Raw genomic sequence first — 26728 nt, 5'->3', positions numbered from 1 at the left:
CCAGTGCTGAAAATGGCACATTATTGTATTGCTGAAGGGAACTTTGAAAGTGCCCTTGTGGGCCTTTTATGATCCCAAATGGTTTGCTGTCATCAAAATTAAGTTTTAAAATGTCTTATTTTTTTTTTTAATCTGGTAATGCCAGATAACTGGGAATCCAGGAACTCACACAACCCCTAAAGACTTGCAATTACAAATAAACCAAAGGAAAACAGAAAAGTGGATATGAGTAGGTTTCAGGAATTTCCAACAAACTCTGCTTGGACATTGAAAGGATCATCAAGAATAGAAGTGATCAGACAAGGACATAGGTTGCTAATGTAATGAAAAGGAGGGACAAATGGACAACTGTTCAAATTGTATTTCAATCAATGAAATTTTAGTTCAAAAAAAAAAAAACTAAAAGAAAAGCCAAAAATGTGATGGGCAAAGCACCTATAAAAGATTCAAGGGAACACATGGATAATATTGAACAAAGTAAGAAAATATGATAGAATGGGAGCTACGTCAATTGATGAGTCAGCCCATGGATAACGGATAATAGCATTTTTTGTCTTCATCCATTACACACACATACACAAACATTATATATATATACATATACATATATACATACATACACATATATATGCATATATATATAATTTGTGTATATTTATATGCACGTATTATATAAAGGTATAAACATGTGTGTTTGTATGCATATATAAATAAATATGTAGAGAAAACTTTACTTTTATTTTTGAAGAACATAAAAATTGAAGCTGACTAGATAAATCTGTAATGATAAGCTTCCTATTCTCTAAGATCGTATCAAATTAGATCTTGAAAATTCTCAAAAATGATTCAATATTTTAAGCAATTTTTCCACATTTCTTTAAAAGTAACTTTTCTTTGCTTTCCTTCTTGTCTCATAATTCTATTATGATTTCTACTATAGGAGAAAACCATATGCAGCATGATCATCATAAAACACACACACACACACACACACACACACACACATACAGATATATGTGATTAAAAAGACAACATTTACAATGAACCAATAGGAAATTTGAACATGAAAAGCAATCTCATAATTTTTTAAGCTCTTACATATTCCATTCCTTTCCCATCTGAATATCCAAACCAATCCTTGTAGGTGACCTAACTTTAGCCAAACACATGTATCAGATGGGAAAGCAGCAACACATTATTCAATCCACCCAAGCTGTCTGTTTGGGAGATGTTTCAGGACTGATTAATGACAGAAAGCAAAGAGGAAAGCACAGGCCCTTGCTGTCAAGGTCAACTGTACAAGAAGACAGAACCTTGAATCCTGGGGAAGTTGCCAAACAAAGTCAGGCTCCAGTCTTCAAGCTTTGGCTACTGTGTTGTCATTCACCACTCTAACTTCCAGGAAACCCTACACACAAGATGTAGAGGCATATGGTGTCTTCCTACTAACTTAGTGTAAATGAGGGCTCTAATTTAAGCTCTAAACCTTTTAGAGTCCATTGCCAGCAAGATAAAATACTTAATGGCATGCTATTCTGAGTACCATATTTTATACAGTATGTCAGGCAGTCCATGGTTCAGTGATTTTGAATGTAGGGCCAGCAATTACTAAATCAATCCACATCTTTCAGGTTAAAATCAGCCTTTGGGACGGGGAATGGACGTTGTTGTATATGGACGTGTATATTCCCTGATAACTAATAAAATTTCTATAAAGTTCCTAAATGAATGGGTATATTTTTCCTAACCTGAGAAACTCAATGTAATGGGATAAAATACTGGATGATATAGAAGCATTGAATCTCAGAACCTGAAGGAGGTGCAGAGATCCTTCAGTGTAATCCATAATTGAAGGGTACCTTCTACAAGATCTTTGATAAGTGGCCATCCAGCTTTTGCTTTAATCTATGGGTATGGTATGGAGGCCAATTACTTCATGAGGCAACCAATTCTATTTCTCAAACACTCAATACATCATGATCAATAGTCCTTTTTGATTCACTAGAGGACTGCAACCAAATGTTAGATGACTCCTTTTCAGGTATGTCATACTGAGGATTCCTTTTTTTTCTTGGATGGAGGTAAGATTAGGTTGCTTCTAGATAAATTTCAACTTTAAAATTCTGTGGTTCTGTGGCATTAATTACTAGACATGGATTTTGATCCAGGTAATGCCACTTATTAACTGTGTGACCTCAAAGAACTCATTTCATCTCTCTGAGCATCAGTTCCCTAGTCTATGAAATAGGAATAATAATGTTTCCATTTCATATGTTACAAAGTTGTTGCAAAGATAAAATGAGGGAAATATGGAAAGTACCTCAGAAACATATGTAAATATTAGCTATTACTAAACTGGAAATGCACTGACTGAATAGCATCTCCATATGAAGTGCCATCATAATGGCTGAACTATTTCATGTGCCCTTGAACTGGAAAAAATCTTGGAGATTATGTATCTACCCCACTCATTTTACAGATAGGGAAACTGATTTGTTGAGATGTTAAGTGGTATAGTAAGGATTCAGATTCAATATTTCTTATTCCTATATTATGTCACTTCTCGCTCAATTGTCTTCACAATTAAAGTAGAAGTCTCATACAACAAACTCACACAGATGTATGTGGCAGAAAATTGGGTTTAAAACATAGGCCTTCTGACTCCACATCCAATACTCATTCCACTAATTATAATTTTTATATCATTAACAATATTTTTTTGACAAACTAACATTTATAAATTGATTTAAGGTTTTCAAAATGCTTTATTTACATAAATTATCCCACCTGATCCTCACAATAAACTCAATAAATTTTACAGATGATGAAACTGAGTCTGAGAAGTTAAAGACTTGATTAAGGTTATACAACTAGTAAGTGTCTGAGGCAGGATTCAAACAGAGGTTTGTAAAACTCATTGAACCCAATTTGACCCGTATTTTTGATGCTTTACTTTCTTCCACATTCAACAATCTAGGAACTCTGGCTTTATTACTCTGCTGAAAAAACAGTACTCTCATCTCCTGTTTTCATGTATGTTTAATTTGGCCATCTCCCACACTGGAATGCTCTGAAGATAAACTTCTTTAAATTTCCTTGACTTCTAGAAAGTATTATTACTTCTTCCAAGTGCTAATGCCTCCCTCTCTCAGATTGCTTTCCAATTTGTATGTATGTATCATATATGTGCCCAGTTATTTATATGCTGTTTCACATGAAAAAAGTATAAGCTCCTTGGAAGTAGGGACTGTTTTTGTCTTCCTTTGTATTCCTAGAGAGCTTAGTACAGTGCTTGGAACAAAGCAAGTGTTTAATAAATGCTTGTTGACTTACTAAATTTCAGCATCAGTGTGTATTACATGTTGGCTTTTTAATAATAGTTATTCAAAGCTTCATAATACCAATCAGACAGCTGTTGGTAAACAAAATGATAGCACAAGAACAGATGGGAGACAAAAAATCTCTGTGTATTAGAGAGCTTTACTTTGTTTTACAGAAATCTTCTAAAACCATTGAGGAGAAACAGGACTCTCTTTTTCCTTGGTCACAGTCAATAATCTTCCAAGCTGATTTCATCATATCTTATATACAGTACATCACTTGAAACTTTAACCATCCCTCCTATTCCACAAGGCAACACAATGCAATGTACTGATGTCTGAATTTGGAATCAGGAAAATCTGAGTTCAGATATTGAATTTCATATATATTTTCTACATACATGATCACGAGCAAGTTTGAATCCTTCAAATAATTCTCTAAGTCTAAGTTACAGATGATTGTAAGCAGAAGGAGTTTTAATACCAGGAATTTCCTGTATAAATTAATTTTCAGATAAATATTTTTTAAATATCTTTCCACTTTACCCCAGCCCTGCTTTCTCTGTTAGTATAAAGCTGTCTTAGGGTTATCAAAGTAAAAATAAATGATTTTCTCAAATCATTTGATCATAATAAAGATATGGCTTGATGCCTAAGTATTCAGAAAAAAATTGATATCTTTTGTTATTACTGAGCTATTTATACCAGAAATCACATTACTGGCATTATAGACATAGCCTGTCTCATAAAGATTTGCATTTTATAAAATAGACACAATGCAAGAGATGACATTACTAGGTTAACCATTAACTTTCCCCTTCTCTACATCTTTATCTTCCAATTCCCCCAACTCTTTCCTGATATTAGGGCATATCAATGCTTAGACTTCTTTGCTCTCAATTTTATCTAGTACTTTATTTTAAAAACTGGTATTTCAAATATATACATATATATGTACATGTATATACATGTATACATACACACACACACACACACATATATATATATATATATATATATATAATAAGAAACTAGAATGAAGATCAAAAGGCTATATAGGCATATATACATATATGTATATGTATAATTATATGCACAGATATCTACATGTATATACTTAATTTCTCTTTTGGAGGTAAAGATTTCTCAGATGTTATAAACTACTCCACTTTCTTAAAGAAGTAGACAGAGAAATCATGGTAAGTTTATGCAATTGACTTTAGTAAGGCAGTCTGTTTATTTTACTACCATTATATTGAGCTGAAGGCAATAGTTGCCACTTAATTTTCCATAAAATTTTTTACTGTTTTCTCAGTGTTATGGTGAGGATCAAGCACATATGAAAGCTAGCTCTTATATTTTTATATTAAAATTTTCTGAGAGGACAAAAGAAAAGAAAAAAAAGAAAGGAAGGAGGAAGGTAAGAGTGTATTGAAGGAGAAGAAGGAGGAAGAGGAAGAGAAGAGAGTAGAGAGAAAGGAAAGGAAAGAAGAAGAGAGGAATGGTGGGAGAAAGGAAAAGAAGGAAGAAGGAAAAAAGAAGGAAGAGGCTGAGGGACAGAACAAGGCAGGAAATGAGAGGGGGAGGGCAGACTGAGGGATAGGAAAGAATGAGAGGAAAGGAAGAAAAAAAGAAGAGAAACAGGAGGGAAGAAGGGATGGATGGAAGGTGAGAGAAAAAAGAACTTGGAGAAAGAAAAAGATGGAAGGCATAGAAAGAAAGAAAAAGGAGGAAACTCACTACCATCATACAAGATCTTGAGAAATGAGTTAGTGCCCTTTTGGACATGTTGGGCAATTGCATTAACTTTTTGACTAGTAAGTGTCTGAGGCAGGATTCAAAATTTAAGTTGGTTTCTATTATCTCTGGTCTCTCCCCATTCCCAATCCATCATACATATAGGAGCTAAAATATCCTTTCTCAAAAAGTATCTCTTTTAGTATACTCTACTGGGCTCTTAAATACCCATCATTCCAGATCCAGAGTCTTCAACTTTTCACCTTTCTTTTCTATTGCATCATCCTGATCATTTCACTTCTTGGACCCTAAGACAGGAACTTTTTATTTAATCAAAAAAATTTTCTGCCTTGTTTTTTATAATCCTCATATACTTTTGCTCTAACCTTTGCATACAACACTTTTTCTCCTAGAATTATCCATTTGATTTTGACTCCACTCCCATTTTTCTGTACTTCAAATTCAACTCAATATGTGCCTTAGTCAGTAATTTTCCCCTTGTTGATTTGGCATGCTTTACATTTCATTTCCTAGCAAGATTTTATAATATGTATGTATGTGTATTTATACATAGGTATAGATACATTTATAAGAATCATGCATAATATTGACACTCATTTCTAAGTCTCTATGTAGATATACTCTTGAATTTTCAATGTTTGCACATGTTTCCTTTTACTGCTTTTATAGGCTGTGCTCATGACACATTAATTTGCATTCACTTAGGTGTTGTTTTCTGAAGTATTAGAACAGAAAATATGAAAATAACTGTCTTCTCAAATATTTATAAGCTCTCTAAGGTGAGTGGCTTCTTCAGGAGACAGTACAGTAGGGTAGAAAAGCTAATGGAGTTAGATAAAGAATCTAAATCTAAAACTTGACTCAGACCATTTCATTGGGTTTGAGTTTCTCCACCTATGAAATATATAGATTGTGCTAGATGATGTCTAAGATTCCATCCAGACTTATAATCTGTGTTCCTTTTATATATTTGATATATCCCCAAAAGGTATGTGGGAGATGTGAAGGGCAGTTTGAACACAAAAAGTGCTTATTAAATGTTGCCTGAGTAACAAGCTTTGAAGAATGACCCTTCAGAATCTATTAGATACTAGTCATGGCATACCCAAACATGAAAATAATTTATATTATTATTTCTATTGCATCAGTGGGTTCAGTGAACAATAACTATGACCTAGTTACAAGATATTAATGAAACTGAGTGGTTATAAATACATGATTACAAAATCAAAACAAACCTCCTCCTTTGGGATATCTCCTCATTCAGTAGCTTAAAACAAACACCCATGGAAGTCAAAGGAAAAGCATTAGTAGAACAAAGGAAGGTCAAATTTAAGTCATAAATTATTAGTCCAGAAAAGCCCTCCAGGGTTTGAGTGTTCTTCTTCCTGCCTTCAGAAAAAATAGAATATTCTAAAATAAAAAAAAAAAGTTATAACCCATTTCTGCTAGATGGTTAATTTCTAATTTTTTTAAGATTTCAGAAACTGAAGAGATACTTTTAATTTCTACAGTTATTTCATCTCATGCTTACTTATCATGTTACCCTAAAATACAAATAGAAAATGAGGTCATTTCAACAAAATAAGTTTTATGACAGGAGCCAAAATTAAAGGCATTCTAAAAAATTGAACTGTCTCCGAAACAGATTATCTTCTCTCTCCCACCTTATTTTAGTAGATCTGTGATTTACAGATCACAACACCTTCTCATACTTTGATTCTTGTCCATTTATTCCCAGGTAGGTCTCTCCATAAAGAATATACCCAACAAACTGAAGTCATAGATCAGAGTATCCTAGATATAAAGTTGAAAAGGTCCTCAGAGGCCATCTAATCCATTTTTCTCATTTTGTAGATAAGCATACTAAAGCCTAGGGAGGCCACATGATTTCTCTGAGAATAGAGATGGTAAGTACCAGAAGTAGAAGACTTTATTATTGTCCTAATATCTCAGAATCTTAGGACATAATTATGATATTATTATATTATTAAATATGCTTTATGTTACTTCTTATATACAAGTTATCATTGATCACATTATAAAGTAAGAAAATGGACATTTAAAATTTAGTTTAAAGAATTTGTTGTTGTTCAAGTCATTTTAGCTGTGTTCAACTTTTTGTGATCCCATTTGGGATTTTCTTGGCAAAAATAACTGGAATGGTTTGTCATTTCTTTCTCTAGTTCATTGAACAGATGAGAAAACTGAAATAAACAGGGTTAAATGACTTGCACAAGGTTACACAGTAAGTAACTACTGACGCCAGATTTGAGAATCAAGGCCCAGTGCTCTATCCATTGCGCAACCTTAGGGCTTTTAGTTGCCCTTTGGGATTTTGTTGGAGGGACATTATTTTATCTGAAAAATGATTCCAGTAAAATATGTTAATATTATAGGGAAGCAAAGTATAAGGATAATTAGGCATTTTCTGCATTAAAATTATTAATAGGAAAATATACCAAAAATTGTTGCTAAGATCATTATTTGCAAATATGTTTAAATAATTACAATACTGACATATTTTAAGAATTATTTAAAGCAATTCTGCTTTAAGCTCTTTTCAAAGTAGGGAGATTGATGATCAGAAATGTAATGGTAGTAAGGTAACAAGAGTGAGGAATTACTGATCTCTCATGGGTTCCTACAGCACTTAGTGTTCACAATACTTACTTGGCTGTTAAAAGTCTTTGTCTCTATATATTTTTAAATATTTAAATGTTTTTATTCTCTTTCTGTCTGTCTTTCTATCTCTCTCCTTCTTCTGTCTCTCTGTGTGTATCTATCTCTCCTCCCTTCTCTTTTTCTCTCTGTCTCTCTCATCCCTCTTCTCTCTCACTCTCCTCCTCCTTTACTCCCCTCTCTTTCCTTCACACACTCATACACACACACACACACACACACACACACACACACACACACACATACTTGACTACCACCACTACTATTACTAATGTTCTTTTCTTAAGCTTTGATTTCAATAGTTTCAGTTGGTAAACATATTTTATGGTAGAGATTGTGAGGTATCAATTAAGAGAAGAGCATTGCACTGACTAAAATTTTAAAAATATGAATTCTAGTAAAAAAAATCATTTACTAAGCACATAACATGCTACTGCTGTGTGGATGTGCTTTGGTTCTCAGAGACAAAGAAATTAACATAAGCTCTTCTGGATTCTACAAAACTAGAAAGATCTGGAGGGCAGGCATAGAGAAAGACTGAACTTTTTGTCTAAAGACTGACCCAGCAATATATGGAGAGGTTCATCACCAGTAATTTGACTGCTTGGCTAACACATTCTTTATTTTTTGCAAATTGTGAAATACAGGTAAATTTAAAAATTAACCTCAGATCTATGTATGTCCCTTGTCTCCAAGTATTAGTGGAAGCATAGTGGTAAAAGGAGAAAAAAAAAAGAATGATAAACATCAGACAGTAGTTTTGTTTTGTTTTAATCATAAATAAACATGGTACAGCATAGCAATGAGTATGTGATGATCAATTCTGATGGACATAACTCTTTTCAATAATGAGGTGATGTAGGGCAATTCTAAAAGAATTGTGATGAAGAGAGCCATCTGCATCCAAAGAGAGGACTATGGGGACTGAATGTGGAACACAACATAGTATTTTCACCTTTTTTGTTGTTATTTGCTTGATTTTTTCTTTCTCATCCCCCCCTTTTTTTAATCTGATTTTTGTTCAGCAAGATAAATGTGGAAATATGTATAAAAGAATTATACATATTTAACATATATTGGATTGCTGCCTAGGGAAAGGAGTGGAGGGAAGGGAGGGAAAAAGATCTGGAACACAAGGTTTTGTAAGGGTGAATGTTGAAAATTATCTTTGTATATATTTTTAAAATAAAAAGCTATCATTAAAACAAAACAAAACAAAACAAAACAAAAAACATGGTACAGAAAACATCATAGGTTAATTGGAGTCAGAAAGATCTGCATTCTTATCTTGTCTCAGACATTTATATAACCCTGAGCAAGTGACAAACTCCTTGGGCTGTGGTTTCTTCACATTTAAAATGAAGTAATTAGGATTAGAGTTGATAAGGTATCTTCAAACTTTGAAATTTCAATCCAATTGAGCAGTTACATATGCAGGAATCATATCAGATGTGACTATTAACATGTAGTAGTCTAATTGGAGCAAAGATCAGAGTCAATATCAATGTTGAATGATATTAAGAAGACACTATATACTATGATGACAATCTAAACTTGAACTATTGAAGCAAGCTGATACCAAAAAAGGATAAACAAATGAAAAATATACATTGTCTTTGACAATCATGACAATTTTCTACAAAAATATAGCTGATTTTAAAGCAGTCAACATGACACAAAAGCTGAAAGAACCAAAAACTAACTTAGTGAGTGAATATTCATTCATTGGTTTTTTTATGAAATAGAGAAAAGGCAATCACATGCAACAATGATTAAAATTAGAATGTATACTTATTTGTAAAATGTGAAGTGTGGTGGAAGATTATAAGCAATGTTGTCTCAGAAAAAAGAGAGAAAACAATGAGTGGAAGGGAAAACAAGCTTAGTATTTTACTCAATTGAGTAGACACATTGTTTAAACTCTATTCATTGGTGAAACTAGCAGAAGAAAAGTAGAGTTGAAATATGGAATTTGGTAACTTTTCTGTAACTTTCTATTTTCTTCAAAGGTAACAATGAAATCACCAGATGTGGATCTCAGAACTTAGTGAATGAACAAAACTGAAATAATAAAAAAGACAATTCAGAAAGAGTAGCTGTATTATTTTAACTGCTTTTCTTTTTTCTTTCCTTTTTACAATTAATGGGTCTCTTTGTAGAAGAAAGGGAGTGATATATCTGAATATCAAAATGATATAAATGAAAGCATTATAAATTTTTTCCACAAATGACTATATTAAGTCCAGTGAGGAAATCCATGATGGCAGGGAAAGCATTTTACAAGCATTAATCAGTTTTATTACACATCTTACAAGATAGTTACCATTGTCTCCCAGCCTCCCCCCTCTCCCCAGACTTGTTTTCAGTGAACTTTTTGGTGCTGTTCATTAGAATATGAACTCCTTAAGGGAACAAATCATCTTTCTACTTGTATGTGTATTCTAAGTGCTCAGCACAGTGCCTAACACCATAGTAAGTGCTTAATAATGCTGATAATGTTTAATGGTGTTTTACCTACTTTTCAACTGTGGAAGCTGAAGATTCAGATAGAGAGACAGGAAACGGTTGCTAAGACACAGAGCCTGATATCAAGGCATCAATGTGTCATTGGCTTGAAAACGTCCAAATATGACACCCACTCTGTTAATGTCCATCACTGGTCTTTAAGCCTTAACATATGAAATAGAACTCACACAAAGCAAATACCTATGTGCCATGAAAAGTGGATCATTGATGCATTAAATATGAGTGTATTGCTGAAAAACAAACAAAAAATAAACTCATAGTAAGGAACCTTCGTCTTACACCCCCATCCCATACCCAAGACTTCATTGCCTCAATGTTATCCTTGTCCCACAATCTCTTACTTTAGATATAAGTTACCAGATTTTGCCATTTCAACCTCAACATCTTTCACATCTGTTCCCTTCTTCCAACTATCATTTTGGTTTAGGTCTCAATCACTTTTTTACCTAGTCCATCACAATGACCTGCTAATTGATTTCCCAGTCTCAAATCTCTCCTCACCCAATGTCATTCTTCATGGAGCTCCCAAAGTGATTTTCTTTTACAACCAAATTATCCCTCCATTAGAAAACTGGAGGTAGTCTGTATTGCTTCTATGCAATTGTTTGATTTTGAAAGCTTTTACAACCTGGCCCCAACATACCTTTCACTCATCTCCTTCTTACATCCTATGATTCAGCCAAACTGACCTCATACATGTGACTCGACCTTACACATGTTACTACTTTTCCCATCTCTGCCTTTGTACTAACATCTCCCATACCTGCAATGTAACCTTTCCTCACTTACCCATTATGAAACTCTATATTTAGAAATGCTAACTATTAATATTTTAATATCTCCTTCAAGATTCAGCTCAGGAATCACTTTCTACATTAAACCTTCACTGATGCTCATAATTAAAAGTGCCTTTCCTCTTTAAAATCATTCTTATCTATTTTCAAAATTTATTCTATATATGTTATTCCCTATGTATAAAGTTGTCTCCTCAATAATATCTAAGCTCCATGAGAGCAGGGACTGTTTCATTTTAAACTCTCTATTGCTAGCACCTAGTAGATAGCCTGACATATAATAACTGTTTAGCAAATGCTTATCAATTAAGTTCCTATCTAATCCAATCCTAGGCCTTGTTCTGAGTATCTGTGTGAATGTTTTTTATATATTTTATGTATACATATGTGTATCATATACATGGTAGTATAGGGTGCTGTGAAATAACAAAGACTTGGCTCAAGAATTATCATATATGCTACCTGTGTAACCAACAGCAATTCCTTTAATCTTTAAGAGAAGGCATTCTTTAAAAAAAACAAATAAGAAATTATAGACCAGCTATAAAACAGATCCAGACCTTCTAGCTGCCTTTCTCCACAAAAAAAAAAACTCAAAAAGAAAAACAACCCCCAAACAAATCATATATATATATATATATACACACATATATATATACACACACATATATATACACACATACATATGTATATATATATATATATACACACACATATATATATACACACACATATATATGTATATATATATATATATATATATATGTACACACACACATACTCAAATTAAAACCTGTCTAAATCAGCCATGAAAATTAGCAAAGGATATGGCTCCTTTCAAAGAAATTATATAGATTAGACTTATTCTGCAAAAAAATCAGGCAACAAAAAGAAAATTTATGTAGCTTTGTTTTCTATTAGCTTTAAGTTATATTTTTCATTACAAGGGTTTTGTCTTTGGAATGAAGTTAAAGTTTATTCATCCTAAAAGTCCACATTTGCTCTTCTTAGTCAAAGGATTTCAGTTCCAGAACAGGTAAGCAAGCAATAAGGAATAGTAGCATCTTTAAATTTTGTCATGGTGTCTACCAATGCAAAATTTTTCTATCACTATATAAGAATCTGCCAAGTCTTTCTTCCCATTGGTTAGAAAGCAATGACTAAAGGACCATACTGTTTTTTTTTAAAGAAACCTCAAACCATCCTAACACATAAGCAGTTCATAGTAAAGTTACTATGTTAAAAAATAATAATAATAGAAAAAGAAAAGCTACATTTCCAAAATGTTAAATGGCTCCATCTTCAGGGTAAAAGTGAGAAATATCTTCATTTTTTAAAAATTCTAATGTCAAGATGGCTATTAAATTATTTCAGTCTTTCCTGAAGATAGACTCAATTATGCTTTCTAATCTCTGTGGCTTTAACAATACTGTGACCAGTATTGCTGCAGATGGACCTTGAAGGTCCCTTTAAGAACTGAGATGCTTTTCTCTTCTAAAACGGGCATTGTCCTGCATTAATTCATAATTCAAACCAATGTGACATTAAACCTAATATATGATCTTTTAGAATTCATTGAATCCAAGGGTATCCATCAGACACCTTTAAGAATCCTCTTTCATTCATCTCATCCTATGAAAGACTGGTGAGGGAACAGATCTTATTATAATTCTTATTATCATCACCTTATGATGTCATTGATTCTCTTTAAAAAAGTGAAGGACAAAACAACAACAACAAACAACAACAACAACAACAGGATAAGTCTCATTAACTCCCCTTCACAAAAGAGGAAACAGTATAAGAATTGAATTTTCCAAGGACATGTTGTTGTCAGCCACAGAAACAAAATTAGATCCAAATTCTCTAATGTATCTGCATGTACATGTTCAAGAGCACAAAATAAATTTATTAAGCACCCATTTGCACATGGGATTGTATAAAACAAGTTAAAAAGACCCACTCCTTGCCCTCTACCAACTCACACTGAAAGACTGACAATAATGACATATAAAGATATTAAAAAGAGATAGAAACTTAGAAGCAAGATATAATTCTTCAGATGATGGTCTGGGTTAGAGGTATGGAAACCTCCTAGGGCTATAATGAAAAGTGCTTTCATGTAGACTGAATTTTTTGTTTCTTTTTTGGTAGCAGTAGAATTTATTGAGAGTAGCTATGTATTGAAGGATTATCAGGATTAGACACAGGTCTGAAGTAAGAAAGATGTTCCTGAATTCAAATCTGGCCTCAGACCCTCACTATCTGAGAGACCACAGGTAAGTCACTTCATCCTGCTTGCCTCAGTTTCCTCATGTGCAAAATAAGATAGTGCTGTGCCATGGTTTCCTTTTATTGTTCTGCCTCAGTTTTCCTAAATTATCCTGTCTCAATTTCCCTATATTGTCCTACCTCAGTTTCCCTGAATTGTTCTGCCTCAATCCTCCTGGTTGCAACCCCTATTCCTGATGTAACTTAGGGCTGGCTACTCTAGGGTCATAAACTGTAAATGTTTAATCTCAGATAAGGGGAAGATCTTCTGTTTCAGACAACCTGGCTCCTAAGTCCTCCTAAATTATCAAGAATTTATGGTCCTCACCCCCCAACCTGTCAGAACTGGATTTATGGTTCATTCCTGGAAATTCCCACTCACCAGCGCTCATTCTACCCTCCTTCTGCCTTTGCGCCGTATAAAAATCCTTGGAATCTCACATTCGATGCTGAATTCTTTGAGAAGAAAGTCCAATTTAACCCTGGGAGGAAAATGGATTCCCTTCTGTCCCCAGACAATCTCACCCTCTCAGAAAATCAAATGAAATATTAAAAGCTCTCTCAATTTCTCTGGCATTACAGTAGAAAATGGCAAACCACACCAGTATCTTTGCCAAATGGGGTCACAGTGAGGCACAATTGAACAACAAGTAGGATTTGTTTATATTTCAAAGAAAATGAAATGTTACCTACATTTTAGATGAACAATGATCCCCACAAATACTACTTAAGAAATATAATAACATATGCATAGAATTCAGTGCTATATTACATTCATAAGAGGTAAGCTAATATAGGAAATAAAGAGCCCATCTCAAAGTTAAGGAAACCTAGGATAAAGTTCTTCCTCTACTTATAATGACAGTATGACCCTAACTCTGGGCAAGTCACTTAATCTTTATATGCCCCCAGACAATTCTCTAAAATAACATATTTCAGGGCAGGTACAAATCTGTATTGGTAGAGGAACTTTTCTAATTGGTACTTCCCTCGATCAATGAAATGAAAGTTCTGATCGCATTTTCTATTATGCTCACTGTGACACTTCCATCACTAAAATAATTTAAGAGCTACAAGACCAGCCTTATTGAAGTTGATTAACTCCTCCAAGGCATGATATTTCTAATATAGGTTACTGTTGCCATGTGAACAGCAGTGCCTACTTAGGATAACTTAGGCCCAATTGAATAGGCTTACTTCAGACATGAATGCTTTCAAGAATTCCAGACAGAACATAGCATTAACTCATGTAGATTTTTTTTTCAAAAAATAACAACAAAAAAGAAGATAATAGATTGCTCCTACCTATATGGAACAGAATGTGCTATTTACATAAAAGGTTTAAAAAAATCACTAAGCATAAACTTAAGTACACCAATTTACTTTTTTAACTGGCAAAAAGTCACTTTTTTATATATTTGTTTTCTTTTATACCCAAAGGAAGGCCTTATCTTTCACCTCAAGAGCATTTTCACAAATTTTCTCAAATGCTTTGCAAATAAGAAGCATTAATTATCTCTTTAATATTAACTCTTTAACATGTCTCTCCCCTAAAATTTCTCTTTGTAATGCATCCTACAATTAGCCTCTGCGTACCACTGGGCTAGTGTTTTATGAAACAATGAATAGTCTTAGGATAGTAGTAAGTGTAGTGATGGAATTTGCAAACACAGTTACTCCAAGAGTGAAGTCGAGAATTGCCTGGAGGTAAAGTTCTTCGAATTTTGTAACCTGTTCTATTAAAAGTGGGACACTCAACATCATAGAGTTTTGGTTTTAAACAAGAGTACATATTTCTTTTCAGGCAATTGCAAAATAGAAAGCTAAAGGAGGAAAGTGAGAAAGCTGAGTTGGAGCAAAGATATGAAGAGAACCATGCTAGTATAGCTAGAAAAGTGACAAATATAATGAGACTCAGAGAGAAAGGAAAACAAACACAAGGTCATAAAATAGAATAGTAATCACCCTAATGATTCAGATGTTTTCAAAAAGTAATGTTGCCATCTTGTGGCCAGTTAGGATACTGATGTTTAAACTGGGTTTTTTTTGCAACTATAGGCATAAATAACATTATTATCTCTTGAATACTGCCCTGCACGTAAATAAAATTAGCCCAAGCTTTAATCTACCTACTGTTATATTCAATGAATGGAAGATAATGGAGGAATATTAATAATTAAATAAACAATATTTAAACAATATAAGAAATGGCTAGTTGTATTTAGTAAGGTGGTAGTAGGTAACGAGGAATTGAGTTATGCATCACAACACCCCATAAAAATTTTTAGACTATTATGCTCAAGAAAATCCATTTAAATAATTTTAAACTCCCTTATTATTAAAGTAGTAAAAAGAAAAAGAGTAAGTTTATATTTTAATCTTTTAAGCTGATATGATTTTAATTTATTATACAGAAAAACTGGACCAATTCATAGTTATTTATACCAAAAGTGCATTAGTGTGCCTGTATTCTCAAATTCCCTCTAACAAATTTTTTTTTCTGTTGTCATCTTCAGCAATGTGGTAGAGTCAAGGTGAAGCCACAGATTTGTTCTAATTTATCTTCTTCTTAATGGTAGTAATTGGGAAACTTCTTTCATGTAGTCATTGAGATTTTGCATTAAAAAAGGAAATCTGTCAATTCATACTTTTTGACCAATTGCCTATTGGGGAATGTTTCACAGGATTATTATATTTTCATAAAAATTCCCAGAATACCTTTGATATTTCCTTTAAATTGCAACAATTTTTTCTTATTGTAGCTATACTAATTTTGTTTGTCCAAAAGTATTGGAAATTGTATGCATTTGAATTTTTTTCATCTTCAATTAGAACCTAGAATCTAGGTACCATACATATATGCAAGTCAAGTCTGTCAAATTTAGAGGTTAATTTTTCTTTAAAGGTTTGACAGACTTGACTTGCATATATATGTGGTACCTAGATTTGATTTTGATAATTTATTTATGGTTGTTCAATTTGTGTTTCTGAGATTGTGATGTTTAGATTATTTTTGTTTTATAAAAAGGTGGATATTTCAGGGTTTTAAAAAATAAACATCCATACATTTAATTAAAGGTCTTGATCTAAATGGAATATAATTAGAAAACATGAGTGGGTATGAGAATAGGTATGAGTATGGGGTAAGTATGTATGTATATTCATTGGCAAGTTGTTTCAGTGAAAGTGTTTATTTATTTGACTTTAGAATTTCTAAACTTTTGTTCTGTTGGCATAATTAAATGTGATCACTTTCCAAGCTGTTTTAGTTATATGTTCAATTCTCTGATCTTTCTTTTATTGAAATAATATTTTTTTGAGATACACATTTCACCAGATATACTGGCTATTTCTTATTAGTCAGGATGTTATCTCATTCTTTAAGACAATATTAGTAATTGCTTAAGTGATTCTTTTTTTCAATTTCACTTATTAATAATGATTTTAGTCATTATGTGATGTCATTGGTCACACAGCTAGGAAGTGTTAAGTGTCTGAGATCAGATTTGAACTCGGGCCCTCCTGAATTCAAGGCTGGTGCTCCCCATACAAACTTTTTAAATGGGTGCATTCCTAAAAAGCCTCATTGTGTAGTTCCTAAAGGTTTACATGTAATTTTCCTAATAATTCATAAAGAACATTGAACTGTTTTATTCATTATTATGTTAAAAATGTTTAGGTCTAAAAAAGGTATACTCCAATCCTCAACCATTACTTTGTTATCATGTATATCTTCCTATATTTGTCAGTTTGCTTTTTCTTTCAGTATTTAAGTTTTTGGTATTCATTGCATACATATTTCATACATACATTATTTAATTAATGTCATGTGAGAATTATGAAATTTCTTTGCTTTTCTGTCTTAGACATTTTTTCTCTCTTGTTTAAGGATATAATTTTTCCCAAAAGCTTTTTAGACTCAGTTTAGGCATAACAGGTTTTATTCTAATCCTGAATTCTAAATCAATGTTTTATATGTATCTCTCATAAATAATAAATTATTGAGTTTTGCTTTCTGAGAAAGTTGTTATCCTCTTTCATTTTTTGGTGAGTTCATTCCATTCACATTTTATAGTTGTGTTTGTTAGTTTTATTTTTGTATCCAAAATGTTAAATTACAATATTTTTGCTCCTCTTTTTAAGAAGGAAAAAAAAAAGAATGGATTAAAAATAAAATAAAATAAATCCTAGTTAAATGGACCTGGAACAACTTGATCCTAATGTTCATCTTTCTATTTCTCTTCATCCTGCCCAGATCCATATTACATTTATTCTCTTTTCTGATATGGTGTTTTATTTTACATTCTACTATTCCATCCCCAGTACTAACCACTCACCTACTCCATTCTTCCCTTTCCATAGCTCAGTCCAATTATCCATATATTTTGTTGTATTTCTACTATATCCTTCCCTTGCCTCCCAATCTTCTCTTGATCAGCTCAGGAGAGGAAAAAAAAGCTATATGATTCCTGCTCTCTTCTTTCAACTTCATACTTTTATATTTTTTGTAATAATTGTTTTTTTACCCTTCCTTCCCTAGCACATATTTTTACTTTCACAGTTAATCACTGGAACTTTACACAAAGTCTTTCCATTTAATGAGACTTGGATTCCATTCATGTAGGTTTTGTGAATCCATAGTCACTGACTGGTATGATATGAAATAAATAAGGTCTTAAAGGGATTGGATATCCATAGAGTGAACATGTAATAAATGTTTGATGAATTAATAATATAAGATTTTAAAAAGAGTCCAAGATAATAACAGAGATGTAAAAAGACAGTCCATGTTGAATTGTCAGTGAGTCACACAAATAATTACTGCAGTTGTTAAGAATCAGTGAGATCATGTTAAGCTGGAACTGTCAATGAAAGTTTTTTTTTTCCTGAACAGACAATTTTCAGATGACAAAATTAAAATCAGCTAGAGCTATATGAAAAAAAAAATTCTAAATCACTACAGATTAGAGAAATGCAAATTTTAAAAACCTCTGAGGTACCACCTCATTCCTCTCAGATTGACAAAGATGATAGGAAAAGGAGGGGATGTGGAAAAACTGGGATACTAATACATTGTTGGTGGAGTTGTGAAATGATCCAACAATTCTGGAGAAAAATTTGGAACTATGCCCAAAGGGCTATAAAACTGTGTGTACCCTTTGACTCAGCAGTACCATTATTAAGTCTATATCCCAAAGAAATCATAAAGGAGGGAAAAAGAACCCACATGTGCAAACATTTTTGTGACAACTTTTTGTGTGTGTGTGTGTGTGTGTGTGTGTGGTAGCAAAGAATTGGAAAATTAGTAGATGCCCTTCAACTGGGGAATGGCTAAATAAGTTGTGGTAATGAAGGCAACAGGATATTATTGTTCTATAAAAATGATGAAAAAGATGATTTTTAAAAAGGCCTGGAAAGAGTTATATGAACTGATGCTGAGTGAAACAAGCAGAACCAGAAATACATTGTACACAAAAACAGCAAAAAAGTAGGATGATCAGTTTTGAAAGACTTGTTCTTCTCAGTGGTTCAGTGATCCAAAGCAATCCCAATAGACTTTGGACAGAAAATGCCTTCTGCATCCAGAAAAAGAACTAAGGAGAATGAATGTAAATCAACACATGCTACATTCACTTCTTTTTTCTGTTATTTCAATCTCTTCCCTTTTGCTCTAATTTTTTTCTCCCATCATAATCCATAAAGCAATGTATATTTAAAATAAACAAATTTACTAGAAAAAAGGGAGAAAAGAGAAAGTTTTTTTTTTCCTCCAAGAAGTAGATGTTTATCTCTTTCTCAGGCATTGGTGCATTTTACTGTTGACCTCTCCATTTCCCTATATCTACAAAACTCCCATCTACCTTATACAGTTCAGTAGTCAGAAGACTCAGAGCAGTTGTAAAAAATATTCAATAACTTCACAATCTGAAAGTGATGAGAATATAAGAAAAAAAGCCTTGACTGAAGGTGAATTGCCAGTCCTTTTCTTCTACTAAGCTTTGAAATAATGCATCCAGAATCTTTTAAAAAATCAAATCCACATAAACAGAGAGAACCAGCTTCACTGATTCAGTGTATATGACTTTGTATTTTCTGGGAGATGGAATTTTCCTTGAAAATAGAAATAGCCTGATTCATTAAAATTAACATCCAGCAGAGGGCACAATTGTTTTCTTTATTGGATTTAATACTTTCAAATTAAAACTTTAAGGAGTGAAAAATGAATGGACAAATGCAGATTTTTTTAATGTCATGCCTCATTCTTCATGCCTGCTTTCTCATATATGGTGAATTCATCAAAAGGAATTGCCATGAAAAGTTTTTAAAATGCATAATAAGCTAAAAATGCTCAACATTAAAAGAGCTCAATAAGTGAAATATAATAAGGAATTAGACCCTAAAGCAAAGCTCTAAATATCTGAATGTATTTGAGCAGGACTTTATGTGAAAAAAAGCACTGTGATAAGAGAGCTGGGCTCCAAGACAAGAAGACCTGTATTAAAGTTCCCACTCTGGCATATAGTGAATGCATGATTTTGGGCAAGTCATTCAACTTTTCAGGGTTCTGGGCAAACCCCTAAGAATATAAGTTACAGAGAACTACCTTTATGGGTAGACAAAGTTTTCCTAACTGGGAGATCTTTATATCAATTAAATTACAGGTTCAATTCCTAAACCCTCCAAATGACAATATATATGACCCCATGTTTTTTTTTCAATACTTCATTATAACTTTAATAATGATGTCCAACCTTTGAGACTGACCAATTTTTATTAGAAAAGCAGATCTTTTTTCCCATTAGTACTAATCTCAAATATGGTTATTTCTCTCTTTGAAATTTACTTTGCCCACTGAATTTATTTTTAATAAGATGAAAAGTTCAGCCCTTACATGAAAGAGGAAAGAAAATCTTCACAGAAAATTTCATTAATCTTCTCAATTTATGATATGGTACCAAAAAAAAAATACTGAACTTAGAATCAGAAGATATGAACTAGAATCCTGAATCTGTTACGTAATGCTTACATAACCTTTGATAAATCATTTTATTTCACTGGGCCTCAGTGTGCCTTATCTGCAAAATGATACAATGAAATGGAATCTAAATAATTCTTAATTCTATAGTCCTAGGATCTCATAAATCCCAGACATATATTTTTGTAGGTGTGAATAATAATGGTCACATGGAATGTAACCATCACGAATAACACATTTTAGGCCATGTCCATCAGAGAAAGTCTGAAGATAAACTGTGTTGATGATATATTATTTACCGACATTAGGGTTATGAAAGAAAGAAGAATCTGTTTACCTATAGACTAACCATATATCAGTGATGTAGAGCTCTTGCTATTCATCTGATTTTTAATTTATAAATTCATTTGAGCCAAGAAACACTCCCTTTCTAGGATTTATTGTACTTGAATAATGATTAATGTCATTGGGCCTTTTGCCACAGAACTTAAAATACAACAGAAGAGACAAACAACTGGTTACATTAATACAGTGCATTATTCTATTCTCTTATAAAATGCACTCTTTCCATACTTGAGAAATCTTATGCCTACATGGGCTATGTAGAAATTTGTAAACATCAGGGGTTTAAGTACAATTCTAAACTGACCACTGCACTAAAAAGTCAGTAGCTACTAGTTCTCTTGCCTTCCTTTAATTTTCATAAATTTAACTCTGCAAATGTGGTTAGGAAGTGAGAAGAAGCTGGTGACAGGGGTGGGGATGGGGAAATAGTACATTGACTGATAAACATAGAATCAGGCAGCCTTGAATTTGAAACTAGCCTCAGGTACTTTAGGTGTGTGAACCTGGAAAAGTCACTTAAATTCCCTATTCTTCAATTCCTATATCTGTGAAATAGGGAGAATAATTTACTAATAGCACTTACCTTCCAAAACTGTGGAGAGGAGCAAATGAAACTTCAAAATGTTATGTTGGATTGATGCTAATTATCAACATCATCATTTCCTACCATTAGAATATAGACTTCTCAATCAATAGCAGTTTAAACATTTTTTCTTCATATCTCCAACATCTAATGGGGTAACTATCACATCCTGTTGCTGAGTCATTTCAGTTGTATCCATCTCTTTGGGACCCCATTTGGAGTTTTCTTAGTAGAAATATTAGAATGATTTGTCATTTCCTTCTCCAGCTCATTTGTACATATAAAACTGAGGCAAATAGGGTTAAGTGACTTGCTCAGGGTCACACAGTTACTAAGTGTCTGACTATATGATCATAATTCTTCTACAGAATAAAAACTTCAAAGGACATATGAGACCTGGAGAAGGTGCTTGAAAAGAGTCAATGAATAGAAATTTTATTCCAAAGTTTGTGAAAATCCAAGCAAATTGAGGTCATTCAGTCAAAAAGTGATATGAAACAAATGATTTTATACATTCTTAACCCCAGAATGGATCTCCTGCATGCACAATTTAATATCAACAAGATTTTTACCAATCAGTGAATTTTAAAAATGGTAAATATAGAGGCTTTACTTTACACTTATCAAACTGGTAAATTGGTAAAGATTACAAAAGATGGAGTCAATTAAATGTTTAAGGATCTGGAGGAAGACTATACTAATATTCACTAATGCACTACTGATGAAACTGTGTTTTGATCTAATAATACCAGGAATCATTTTGAATAATGCAAGAAAAGTCATTGAACTGCTGAAATACTTTGACTTACTGATCTAATTTCTAATTGGTCATACTAAGGAGATCCCAAAGACAGAAAGAAAGATCCTCCAAATCCTTTTAATAGCACTTTCTGTGATAATAATAATTAAAAAGGGGTGAGGGGGGGAATAGACACTGAGTGCCCATAACTAGGGATGATTGAACAAACTGTGGGACATAAATTTAATGAAAAATTATTACATTGTAAAAAAAATTTCCAATAAAAGAAATTCAAAGAAATATGAGATGTATATGGATTGATATAAAATAAAAAGCAGCTGAACTTACATTAAATGAAATGATACATCCTGTTCCCAGAAACCAAATGATAGAACATACTTACTCCCTCTTGGTAGACATGTGGGAAACTACAGGTGTGGAAAGCTGCAGGTACAGTGAGATTTGGTCAGTGTTATCATTTCAGTTTTTGATGAGCTGTTTTTCTTATCTGTAATGGAGGATTCTATAAGAGGAGTGGATCAGAAAACTGTGGTATCAAAAAATACAATGTAACAATGAAGCTTAACAAAACTATTCAATTTTTCCTTATCAATTGTAAAATCAAGACCCCAGACCAGAACATTTCTTGAGAAACTCATTTGTCTCCTCAAATACTTCACAATAAAGGGTAAGTATGACCCCTGAAAGACTGATGGGTGTTACAGGATATGTTAAATAAGAGAATATCTTATGGTATGCTTCCATACTCATTCCACCTAGTTTAGCACAATCCCCAAAAGAAAGAAATAAGTCCCTCTAGATGAAGATGATATGGGGCATATCTCGATGGTCCTATGCTAATTAAAGCTCTTTTCAGGATATAAAGGAAAAACCCTAATGAATACCCTAGAATAATCATTGTTTGGGCAGTGTAGCATTGCTCTTAGTTCATACTTAAAATCTATGAAAAGTTCTTAGCTTTTCATCACACTGAATTTCTTTCTCCTTGTGGAATGCTGTTGTCACTATTCAAAGGTATACTCTCCACTTAATCATTAAGTTTTAAGAACAAACCTTGGGAATAGACACATTTTTCTCTGCTCAGTGCTTTCTGAGAAAAATACAAACTGTTCTTTGCAGCTGACACTGTTTCACTCTGACAGTCTCATAGAAGGAAAAATTTTAAATGCTTCTGCAACTAATGCTAACCTAACAACTAAGGAAAATCAGGCTTTCAAGAGTAACACAATTAAGCAACTGTGACATTACAGTGTAACTACCCACTGCATGTAAAAGCTTATTTGGCTAGAACACATGTACTTTGACACCTAATTTGATACAGCCCACTCAAAGTTTGTTCCCAACAGTCAGGACCAGGGCCAAACTGAGCACTAAGCAAACATTTCAATGTTGCACTACAACTGCACCTTTGGAACAAAATGTAAGTTTTATTCCTAAGTAGATATCTAGTCTGTTTTTAGAGCATTCATTCTTTTCTAGGCATATTGGAATCAGTTAGAAAATGATTGGTTTTTTATTTTTTTGTTTGTTTGTTTTTTGGTTGCTTGTTTTTATAAAACTTTCCCCCAATTATAGGTAAAGACAATTTTTTGCAAGGTTTTGAGTTCCAAATTTTCCTCCCTTTCCTCTTTCTAAAACGGTAAATGATATAGGAGATATATATGCAATCATGTAAAACATATTTCCATATTAGTCACAATTATGAAAGAAGAAACCTCAAAAAGAAAAAAACACAAAAATTAAGTGAAAATAATATGCTTCAATCTGCATTCAGAGTTCATCAGTTCTTTATCAGCATGTGATAGTATTTTCCATTGTGAGTCCTTTGTAATCTGTGTTGAATCTTTGTGTTGAATGTCTTGAATCACTGTGTTATTGAGAAAAGCTGTCATTCATAGCAAATCATCACACAAAGGTGCTGATATATTATGCCACAGTTCTCTTTTATTGTCCTGACTCGGTTTCCCTAATTATCCTGACTCAGTCCTGCCTCCATTTCCCTGCTTCTCAGTAGTGCAAAACCTCACCACCCTCTTTATCAGAATACTTGATAAGGATAAAAGATCTTGTATTTTAGAATATCAGAATGTCTCTCTCCCAAGCTATTAGAATATCAGATATTGTCTTATCAAGATGCCTCTTCCCCAGTACGGGGTGCCTCCACCTGCTTATGTCATCTCATCTCCAGTGCCTGCCCCCACCTTGTCAGAGTCCCACTCCTGCTCTCAGCACCCTGACTCGGCCCCTGCCTCAGTCTACCCCCTGTGAGCCATGTATATAACATATGTCTTTGAGAACTCACATTGTTGTCTGGATTCTTGAAGAATATATATAGTCTCATTCAGCCCTGGAACCAAACCATGGATCCATTCAGTTCCAGTATATCCCTCCATTTAATAAACTATTAAATACTCTCTAATCTCTATCTTGCTCAGTTTCTCTGGCATTAGAGTTACAGTGTATATTTTCCTAGTTTTGCTCATTTCATGTTGCATGAGTTCATACAAATCTTTCTAGATTTTTCTGAAATCACTCTTCTCACAGAAAATGATTATTCTAATATGCTGAATGATGCCTACTTGACTGAAAGGGGTTTAGCATTTATTATTTAGTTTCCTTGTAACAGAACAGTTAACATTCAATTCTTTTCCTGTTCTATTTTCTTCTGAGATTGTAGATACTGTAAGATTTTCATTGCAATCTGAACCTTACTATTTCCTTCACATTTTTAGAACACATTATTTGAGGGTTCTTCCTTCTAGTTAAGAGCCTCCATCTAATGAGATGAATGCTTGGGTTCATTTGAAAATTGCTTCTTTGGTTAAGCCTGTTTGACTTGAATACTTCCTAGAAAGATATTATCTAGGCTCAAGTTCAACTGTTGATTTGGAAGATGTGATTTTGAAGTTCTTATCCTACTCCCTTCTACTGTTCTAAGTAACTAACATAAAGATTTTTGGGGAACAAACAGATGAAGAATATGGTATGATGCTTTTCTTAAGAAACTTTTCCTGACCCCAAATGCTTTCCCTCCATAATTAACTCAGAATTTATTTTGTATATTTTACATATGTATATGAAATATATGCTGTCTCCAAATAGAGTATAAATGCTTTGAAGACAGGGACTGTTTTTGTTCATGTATTTTTGTAACCCCAGTGATTAGCATAATGTCTGGAACATAGGAAATGCTTTAAAAAAATGCTTCTTGATTGAATACTTAATATCCTTTTTGCAACAATTTTAATAAACAGTTTTCTGATGCCAAATCATGTTATTCCTCTATTTGTCATGATTTTTGACTGTTTGTTTTGCACACCATTCAATAACATTCTCATCAAAATCATAGCAAAATATGGAAGCAGCCACCTCCAAAAAGTTTTCTCAAGCAACTGATATATGAGCTAAAACTCCATTTTTTTCAAGATTATTCACTCACATTAATAGAGGATCATAGATGTAAAGAAAAAAAGGATCTGGAAGCCCACCTAGTCCAACCTCTTCATTTTCCAAATGAGAGAAACAAGTGACTTGTCCTAGATCATAAAGTTACTAAATGTTGGAGGCAGATCTTGAACTAAGGTCCTCCTGATTCTCAGTCCAGCACTCTTTCTCTATCTGCCATCTGCCCCAACAAAAAACAAGGTAATTTCTATAAAATTAGGCAAATAATTCTGTGGTATCAGATATGTGTCAGAACAGGAAGATATGGTACAATCTCCCCAAATCTCTAACCAGTTCCCAACTTTTCTCAATTCTACCTGTTTAATATTTTTCGATTCTACCTGTTTAAAATTTTCCTTTTAGTACATCTTTTTATGTCTACAGCTACTTTTTTAGTTCAACTTCATATTTTCTCTCCTGGACTATTCTAGTAGCCTCTAAATTATTTTTCCCCCTCTAGTATCCAATCTCTTCCTTCTCTAATTGAGGAAGGAAGGAAGGAAGGAAGGAAGGAAGGAAGGAAGGAAGGAAGGAAGGAAGGAAGGAAGGAAGGAAGGAAGGAAGGAAGGAAGGAAGGAAGGAAGGAAGGAAGGAAGGAAGGAAGGGTGAGAAAGGAGGAAGGAAGGAAGGAAGGAAAGAAGAGTGAGAAAGGAGGAAGGAAGGAAGGAAGGAAGGAAGGAAGGAAGGAAGGAAGGAAGGAAGGAAGGAAGGAAGGAAGGAAGGAAGGAAGGAAGGAAGGAAGGGTGAGAAAGAAGGAAGGAAGGGAAACTAGGGAAAGAAAAAAAGAGGGAGGGAAGGAAGAAAGGGTGAGAAAGAAAAAGGAAGGGAAAGTAGGGAAAGAAAAAAGAAGGGAGGGAAGGAAGGATGGAAGGAAGGAAGGATGGAAGGAAGAAATGAAGTGAGAGAGAATGCTGCCAGTGAAAGGAGTTGCCAAAACATTCCTCATCAAGTATAATATGTCACTTCCCTCTTTCAAAAATCTTCAGGGGCTCCCTATCGCCTCTACACTATATAAATGTAAACACCCTCTTCTTAGTATTCAAAGATTTTTACTATCCCACTTTCTCAGACATTTCATATTATTTCCCTTCACACACATTGCATTTGAAACGAACTAGATTATTTATTGTTCTCTCAACTTGTCATTCCATTTCTTGCTTTGTGCCTTTGTACCAGCTATTTTCTGTGCTTGGCATGCATTCCCTTCCTCCCTCTACCTCTTGACTTCTCAGCTCCTTTCACAGCTTTGTGAGATCATATTATAAATCA

General features: G+C 33.4%; 1 protein-coding gene across 24 annotated transcripts in view; it reads right to left on the bottom strand.

Annotated features, from left to right (window-relative positions):
• RBFOX1 (RNA binding fox-1 homolog 1) overlaps nt 1–26728 on the bottom strand; it is a 2692248-nt gene that overhangs the window by 1510747 nt on the left and 1154773 nt on the right. For 2 of the 24 annotated variants that reach the window (XM_074280486.1, XM_074280484.1), the window contains exon 2: nt 22398–22517. The exons of 21 other annotated variants lie outside the window; for them this stretch is intronic. The gene's annotated coding sequence lies outside the window, so the exon portion shown is untranslated. Of the gene's footprint in view, nt 1–22397; nt 25976–26728 lie in introns of those variants that run through there. One more of the 24 variants, XM_074280485.1, reaches the window with a different exon arrangement.

The sequence above is a fragment of the Sminthopsis crassicaudata genome, chromosome 1 (genome assembly GCF_048593235.1).
Source record: "Sminthopsis crassicaudata isolate SCR6 chromosome 1, ASM4859323v1, whole genome shotgun sequence".
Lineage (NCBI taxonomy): Eukaryota > Metazoa > Chordata > Mammalia > Dasyuromorphia > Dasyuridae > Sminthopsis > Sminthopsis crassicaudata.
The sequence above is the reverse complement of the archived record's forward strand: the minus strand, read 5'-3'. Positions and strand labels throughout refer to the sequence as shown.